Source organism: Sturnira hondurensis, unplaced genomic scaffold (genome assembly GCF_014824575.4).
Source record: "Sturnira hondurensis isolate 20B ecotype Veracruz unplaced genomic scaffold, ASM1482457v3 Scaffold0004322, whole genome shotgun sequence".
NCBI classification, from domain to species: domain Eukaryota; kingdom Metazoa; phylum Chordata; class Mammalia; order Chiroptera; family Phyllostomidae; genus Sturnira; species Sturnira hondurensis.
In genome coordinates, this window is record NW_028076953.1 from 3656823 (window position 1) to 3666325 (window position 9503).

Sequence of the window (9503 nt, forward strand, 5' to 3'; positions counted from 1 at the left end):
AGTTCTCAGGGCAATGCCTGGGTTGTGTGCTAGGTCCTCAGTTGGGGGCTTGCAAGAGGCAACCAGTCGATGTATTTCTTGCACATCGATGTTTCTCTTCCTCCATCCCTTTCCCTCCCTCTAAAAATGCAAATAAATAAATAAAAACGAAAGACCTTTATTGAAGATAAAATAAACATACATAGGACAATAATGCCTCAGTCTCCCTCAAAGTGGGCAGCTTGGGACTTCACACGGTTTTCCCAGTCGCCATCAGCTGCCCCACTGTGTTTTCCTGAATGTCATAAACAGCCTGAAATCTCTTTCCTTTCAAAGGTGATTTTAGTTTTGGAAACCCCAGAAGTCGCTGGGCACCAAATCTGGGTTCTTGGGGACCCGAGTCACCTGGGTGATTTGATGTTTTCCCCCAAAGTTGTAGGAGACATGATGCATGAGCAGGTGCTTTTTCAGTGATAAAGCGGCCAATCACTAGTTGCCTATAGCTTCGGCCTTCTGAATCATTCTAATAGTTTCTGTGGAGGAATGTTCAAGCCTAACACAAGGTTTCATGCAGATTCGTTGCTCTACTCAGTCATATTGAGTGTACCTGGCACACAGCACACATGCTCCCTCAGTGGTGTCTACCTCCCCCACTGACCAATACAGTGAAATCGTCGTTCAAGCACCTGCATTCCAGTCTACTCTCTCTGGCTGCCAAGTTACATCAATGTCACACAAACCATTTTCATTATATTAATAGCTGGACTTTTCTGGACAGACCTTTTGTATACTTAGTAAAGGATTATAATAATTGTTTTAATTAAAAATTGACTTCACATTCCACTGTAAGGAAATTTTTCGCAGGTTGAATTAGTGAAATGTAAGCAAATTTTTCTATGTAGAATGTGAGGCAAAAGCCAGATTTTTGTGAGAATTTCTGTCTCCTTTGAGAATGTGTAAACCTTGCTTAGATATTCCTGAAGTTCAACTTTCCCTGAGGAGATATGGAAGTTTTAGGAAATGAAGCTTGTTGGAGTTCTGATAAGAGAGGCCTACTGGCTCATCTAAGTCTCAGGTGTATGTTGTCTATCATGTACTTGTAATACAAGAATAATATAATTTTAGATAATAGCATATTGACATGGTTTTATTACATGCATATATTTAGTAGTCAAAAAATAGCCTAGAGGTCTATCAATAATTGAATCTAAAAGCAAACCAAGAAGCAGAACAGAAACAGACTCACAGATGCAGGGAACACTTTGATGGTTACCAGTGGGGAGGGGGGGGAAGTTGAAGGGATTAAAAAATAATAAAAGAAGTACATATCGTTTGTTATGGAATGGTCTTGGGGATGTGGAGCACAACATAGGGAATACAGTCAATGGTATTGTGGTCACTGTGTGGTGTCAGATGGGTGTGGGATTTATCAGGATGAGCACTTGGTGGGTCCTGTGTCTGGTCACTGCTGTGTACCCCTGAAGCAGTATAATATGTATGTCAAATGTAATTGAAATATAAAAAAATTATTAATAGAAAAGTAGCGTGAAGGAATAGACAGGGGGTGGCATGTCCATCAGAGCAATAATTTAGTGCTAATTCCCATGACTACATAGGTTAAAGTGAACTTAAGAACTGATAATAGTAATTTAACTTCAATAATTGTGCTGAAACTGAGTGAACTGCAAGTAAGTTTAAAATCTCAAACCTCAGAGGATCCTAATTCCTAAGGAAATAGTTGTTTTACCAAATTCATATAATAATGTTTGATCTTGGCTAAGCAAGTCAGGGAAATGAGGAAAATTAAGTTACCTGTACTGGTTATTGCAGGTATATGGAAGGTATAATTTAAAATGTGTCAGTAGGGTCGAGATTGTATTTTTTGAAATTACTTTGAAATAATTTTCAAAATTTTGAAAATATTTTAAAACTAAATTTGTACTTTTATTAAAAAGTACTTAATTAAATACTCATGTACTTGAAAATATAATTTATATTTATTTTGGGCTCTTTTTAGACAAAATATGTGTGTTCGCAGCCATGTTACAGTCAAATTCTATTTGCTAATTGAAGATGATATTAGTGTTATAGATAAGCAAACTCAGCAAAATACCCAATCATTTCTACTATATTTGGAATTGAAGGGCTTTTTTTTTTTAAATACTTTATTTATTTATCTTTAGAGGGGAAGGGAAGGAGAGAGGAAGAGAAACATCAATGTATGGTTGCTTCTCGTGCATCCCCTGCTGGGAACTGGCCCCTGCCAGGAACTGGCCTGCAACCCAGGCATGTGCCCTGACTGGGTATTGAACCGCGATTGTCTGGTTCGCAGCCCCGTGCTCAGTCCACTGAGCTACACCAGCCAGGGCTGAAGGGCTTTTTTAAAAAATGATTTGAGAAAGAGAGAAACATCTATTTGTTGTTCCACTCTAGTGCATTCATTGGTTGATTCTCATATGAGCTATGACTGGGGATTGAACCCTCCTCCACCTTGGCACACTGGGATGACACTAACCATCAGAGCTACTCAACCAGGGCTAGAATTGGAGCACTTTATTCTTCTTCTAGGGTCCTTTAAATTATTTTGTATTCCTCAAGCATACTGTGACTTAAAAAAGCAGAAGTTGGATAATTTAGAAACATGGCATAAGGATTAAAGGGGAGCACTGGATTAAATTTTTTATACAGAATAAGCAAAATACCAACTCATACAAAGTACATTGATCACATGAACCTTCTCCATTAAGAATAACATTTAAGCCCTGGCTGGTGTAGCTCACTGGATTGAGCGCGGGCCTGCGAACCACACAATCGCAGTTCTATTCCCAGTCAGGGCACATGCCTGGGTTGCAGGCCAGTTCCCAGCAGGGACTCATGAGAGACAGCCATACTTTGATGTTTCTATCCTTCTCTCCTTCTCTCCTACCCCTCCTCTCTAAAGATAAATAAGATCTTTATAAGAATTAAAATAAAATAAAATGAATGTTTGTGATGTGTGAGAATAAAGAGAAAAATTATGAAAAAAAAAAAGAATGACATTTAAGATCTGTATTGTATCCCTGGCTGGGTGGCTCAGTTGGTTGGAGTGTCATCTTGTACACCAACGTGTTGTGGGTTTGATCCCCAGTTCGGGTGTATACAAGAGGCAACCAATTGATGTTTCTCTCCCACTCCCTTTCCTCCTGACTCTCCCCTTCCCTCCCTGCCATTGTCTCTCTTTTCCCCTTCCTCTCTAAAAATTATTGAACATATCCTCAGGTGCAGATTTTTAAAAGAAAGATTTATGTTGTAGTGGAAATGCCAATAAAATAGAACTTCATCTATTCACCAGGATTATTTTCTTTAGAAGTAGCATGAATTTTAAAATTATAGTATGTATATATGAGTATAACTTTGGTTTTACATCTTTTAAAACTTAACACATTCCATATTTAGAGGTTTTACTGAATTCAGGTAACATAAGCCACTGCTTATTTATAAACAATTCATTTTATACAAGTTTAGATAAAATATGGTTTTCATTTAGAAATCTGTTTACTTTATAACCTTATTTTTGCACATAGTTTGTTTTTCTGAATGTTTAAAAGGGTATACTATTGAAGTACATGTATTATTGCTAGGGCTACTGTAAGAAATGACCACACACTTTGTTCCATAAACAACAGCAATTCATTCCATAGTTCTAGAGGCTGGAAGTATGAGATCAGAACGATGGCATGGTTGGTTACTTCTGGAGGCTCAGAAGCCATTCCATGCCTCTCTTTTAGCTTCTGGTAGCGGCCAGCAGTCCTTGGTGTTCCTTAGCTACAAACTAGCATTACTGCATTTTTCCGCCTCCAGTTTACACAGCCTCTGTGTCAAATCTCCCTCTCCTTCCTCTCATAAGGATACCACCATGAGTCCAGGGTGATCTTGTCTTAAGGTCTTTATCACATCTGCAAAGATCCTGTTTCCCACAAGGTCATACTTACAGGTACTTGGAGTTAAGACATGGGAATATTGTTTGGGGATGGACACAATTCAATCCACTTCAGTATTATTACAGGGGTTTTTTGGTATGCTTTAGTTTCTGAAAACATTTTTAAAAGGCATTTTCTGTTGGAGAGTAGGATGAGAGGGAGGAAGAGGGGAGTTTAGAGGGGGAGGGGTTGAGCAAAAAGGGAACGGGACTCGTGGACAAACAGTGCCGTGATTGCTGCAGGGGGTGGGGAGGGATATCAGGGGACTAAATGGTAATGGGGAAAAATACAATAGTGTAAAAAAAAATCAGCAATCATGCTTCAGATACCTGTAAGTTGCTGTGAAAATAGAAATGAAATGTTAGGAGCCTTGCTCTGACATTTTAAATTATGGAGGACAGGAATAAATATAACTAAATTTGAGCTGAAATGTGGTAAGTGCTATGGAATATCAGGACACATTTCCACAGGAACGGAGAATAAACCCAGGACTTACTAAAAGGAATCTTATTTGAATTTGGATTTGAAGGATGACAGAACTTTGGCTGGCAAAGATAGGATAGACTAAGAAACAGTATAAATGAAAGAGATGGACTTTTGGGAGGAAGGACAATTAAAGGGATATAGTTTAGGGACTTGTACAGTCTTGGGGAGTTAGGACATGAAAATTAAACTATTTGAAGACAGTATATGACAGAAGTGATGAATTAATTTGGAATGAATTATTTGTTAGGTTGTACCTTGAAGGGAGAGAAAAGCTTGGTGCAAAATGAGCAAAATAAGAGAGCAGGGTAGGAATAGGCCTGCTGCTGAGAAGTAACATCCCACACAGTACGTAAAGGCCTATTGTTTTCCAAGACACCACTGGGAGGAAAATGAGAACTAGGCGTGATTACCTCCTTTCGTGTTCTCAGCTGGGAAGATACATGGTTAGCTATTTAGAAGGGTCACAGTGCAAGAGGATGTAAAGGAAAGGAGAGATTACTTTTGCATGGGACCCGGCTATAGAAGACATTTGGGAAAAATGAATTGCTGTATTTTGCCATGTATGATGCGCACATTTTGCCCAAGTTTTTGAGGGAAGAATAAGGGTGCACATTACAGATGGGTAGTGCCTGAAATACCTTTTATCTGTTCTTGTGTTTTGTAGTTATTTGTTACATAAAATTTCTTGTACAAAATAAATGCTAAAATTTCTGTTCAAAAATAAATGCTAAAATTTTTATAACAAAAAACAGGTATCTAAATATAAATAATTGTATTAAAAATTAAAATGAAGCTCAGTGGATTGAGCACGGGCCTGCGAACCAGAGGATCGCGGTTCGATTCCCAGTCAGGGCACATGCCTGGGTTGCAGGCCAGTTCCCGGCCAGTTCCCAGCAGGGGACACACAATACGTTGTGTGTCCTCGGGCAGAGGCAACCATACATTGATATTTCTCTCCCTCTCTCCTTCCCTTCCCCTCTAAAGATAAATAAATAAAATATTTTGAAAAAATTAAAATGAGATTTTTTTCCTGAAAGTTTGGGCCAGAAATGTGGGGTGCACATTATACATGGGAGCATGTCATACATGGCAAAATACGGTATTATGGAAGACCTTGTAAAGGTGAACGAGAATGAAGGTTACAAACCTGTAGACAAGGGAACACATTGAGACATTCAAGTGCAGGAAGAGTGAGCAAAGTCATTAAGTCTACACACAGAAAAGAACAGTTGAGTTTGGGTAGTGTGTAGCATACCTGAGGCTGGAATGATTTGGATTCTGATAGGACTTCTACACCAAGGTGTTCTTTAAGTTAATTTGGCACCGATGTATGTGTAGGATGATTCAGAGGGAAGTGATGTGAGGTGCAAAGCCAGGGAGGGCTAATCTAAATGTAGGCAGATCTGAGGTAGGAGAAGGAGTAGGAATGTTAAGAATACATATGAGAGATTTTGGGAAAGGAACTGAGTAGTTAAGTCGTCTTTAAGTTTTGAGGACCTAGGAGGCTAGTTATGTTGTTACATGGATGAACCAGAAGAGGAGGAGACCTGTTCAGTGGACAGGAAGGAGTAACACGTGTGTGAAAGTAGTGGAAGAAGTAAGATGTTGAATAGGATTGGACTGTGAAACCACACACATTAGTAGCTGTTGCCTCTGTCAGGCACTTCCCAGAAGCTTCTGCATTCTGTCCTTAAAAACTTGCCTGTTACCATTCTTTGAGCAAAGACTCAGTTTCTTTTTTAAAAAAATATTTTGTGTATTTATTTTTAGAGAGAGGGGAAGGGAAGGAGAAAGAGTGGAAGAGAAACACCAATGCGTTGTTGCCTCTCATGTGTCCTCCACTGGGGACCTGGCCTGCAACCCAGGCATGTGCCCCGACTGGCAATCGAACCAGCGACCCTTTGCTTCACAGACCAGCGCTCAATCCACTGAGCCACACCAGCCAGGTCAAAGACTCAGTTTCTTTATGGTAGTACTGTGGCAGATATGTAAGAAATTTTCCGTAAAACTGAATTACTATTTCTTGCCTGTTACCATAATATTAGAATAATAATTAGAGAATATTTAAGATTATTAGCTGAACTAGAAAAGTATTTGGTTTTTTGAAGCATTACTACCTATATTTGTAGTGAGAAACCATTGTGTTGTTTTATTTAAAAGCTTATCCTGAGGCAAAGGCACTTGGAAGTGTTTCCAGGAGAATACTCTGTGGGGCTTTCTAGGTGGAAGATCTCTTAGGGATTCAAAAGCCCATATATATTCAAAAGTGGTGTTGTATAAAAAGCAGGTTGTAATAAAAATCAAACCTGAAAATATTTTGTGAAAAAAATTGAAGCAAAGTAATGTACAAATAATGTAAGTTTTTAAATGAATGAGGAAAAGATTTTATCCTGAAAGGAAAATGTGCAGTAATATATAAAATATAAGATATATATACCTTGCTGGTGTAGCTCAGTGGATTGAGTACAGGCCTGCAAACCACACGATCGTGATTCGATTCCCAGTTAGGGCACATGCCTGGGTTGCAGGCCAGTTCCTGGTAGGGGACACTCCAGAGAAAACCATACATTGATATTTCTCTCCCTCTCTCCTTCCCTTCCCCTCTAAAGATAAATAAATAAAATGTTTTAAAAAAAGGATATATATAAAATATAGAGTGGTGAGTAAAAATGTCAAATGGTTTTCTTGGCTAACGCTGGAAAGCAGCATTAAAATGTTTCAAGTAAGTGAAATTGGCCTTTTGTTTTTATTTTTTAAATTTTTTATTCATTGATTTTAGAATGAGAGAGAGAGAGACATCAATTTGTTATTTCACTTATGTATGCATTCATTGGTTGATTCTTGTAAGTGCCCTGACGGGATTGAACCTGTAACCTTGGTGTATGGGGATGACACTCTAACCAACTGAGCTACCTGGCCAGGGATGAAATTGACCTTTTGAAAATTACACTGTGACACTACTTTATCTTTTGTGTTGAAAAATATAACTTAAGGTTAGACAAATAAGAAATATTTGCTGTAGTCCAATAATAGGGAAACCTTGGAAACTTACTATTACACTCACCAATTAATTTACCTCCTTCCTAAGGCAACTGCTGTAGTATCCAATCTGGATTTTCTTGCAATAGAAATTATTCACATCTGGGATGAAGAAACTCCTTTACTCAGCTAAACTTGACTTAGAAGGAAGCAATGCTAATTTACATGTTTTTCTTCTTAATCTTAAATTGTATCTTAGCTGGCAACAAAAAGACTTGGTTTAGCAGTTCCAAGAGAATGAAGATGCGGTGTATAAGAAAGGGTCAATGATAGGGAAGAATGGAGGAAATAGTTGAGAAAAACGGGAGGAAGTTTTATAGCAACTGTTGTTTTGCCCCCCCAAATGAAAAAGCTTTACTGTTTCCTAAGTACGATATACAAATATTTCTCAGTGAAAAAATATAGGCAACACAAAAGTATAAAATATTCTGAAAATCCTCCCAAATCTACAATCCAAAAGAAAATGGTAAGTCTTACTTTTTACCTAATATGCCTGACCTCTGCCCAGCAAATACTGTGGCCTAACCACTGGGTGCAAGGATTGAACGCGTCTGTGTCCTCTGCCTTCAGATATTTTGTTCAGAGTCTAGTAAAGGGTTTATATACGTTAAGTGCAGTATGATGTGATCAGCGCTCTGAAAGCAAGGTACAGATGGAGCACATGATAGGGGCACAACCTAAATTTGAGGGATCTCGTCAAACTTCCCGGAGCAATGAATGAGAATGCTGACTGGGAAAAATTAGAAGTTGATAATTCCTAAATACTAGTCTCTCCCTAGTTATACTGTTAGTTCTTTAAGGGTAGATTCTTTGCTTTTCTGTTTCTCAAAGGCCGGGACATTGTAATGCTTAAATTTTCGTATTTATTTATTTACTTATAGAAAGAGGGGAAGGGAAGGAGAAAGAGGGAGAGAAATATCAATGTGTGGCTGCCTCTTGACCCCCTACTGGGGACCTGGCCCACAACCCAGGCATGTGCCCTGACTGGGAATTGAACTGGTGACCCTTTGGTTCACAGCCTGTGCTCAATCCACTTAGCTACATCAGCCACGGCAACATTTTGCATATACTACAATATCAAATCCAGTAAATTGTCATCAGTACAATTCAGAGTTTATTCAGATTTCACCAATTTTACAAGCATTCGTGTATGTAATTTTATCACCTGTATACTTATATAACCACAATTAAGACAGAATTATTCTACCACAAAACTGCCGTTATAGCCACATTTCCTTTCTTCCCTCCATCCCGTTCACATTCCCTTTCTTGCCTCCATTCCTAACACCTGAGGACCACTAACCTGTTTTCCATTTCTGTAATTTTGTTATTTCAAGAATGTTACATAAAAGGAACCATACAGTGTATAACCTCTTAAGATTGCTTCCCTCCACCCCACCACTAACCTAATTCTTTTGAGGTCCAACCAAATTGTTGCATGTATCAATAGTTTGTTCTTTTTATTGCTGCATAGTATTCCACAGTGTGGATATACCATAGTTTAACCATTCACTTTTTCAAGGACATTTGTGTTATCTACAGTTTTGGGCTGTTACAGGTGAAGCTGCTTACATAACATGTACAGGATTTTATCTGAACATTTTTTTCATTTCTTAGGGATAAGTGTCCAATAGTAAAAATGCTGTTTTGCATGGTAAGTTCATGTTTAATTTTATAAGAAACTGCCAAATATTTTCCAGACTGACTACCATTTTATGCTCCACTAGCAATGTACGAGTGACCCAATTTTTCTTGCATCCTAGCATCAGGTGTTGTGTTTTTATTTCAGCCACTTGGGTAGGTGCATCATGATAATCTCACTGTGGTTTTAACTCAAATTTCCCTAATGGCTAATGATATTGAACTATACGTGCTTATTTGCTATCTACATATCTTAAGTGAAATGTCTGTTCATGTTTGCCCATTTTCTAATTGATTTTATTTTTTTTCTATTAAACTTTGAGAATTCCTCTATATATTCTAGTCCTTTTTTGGACATGTAGTTTGCATATATTTTTCCCCATCTATAGCTTTATTTTT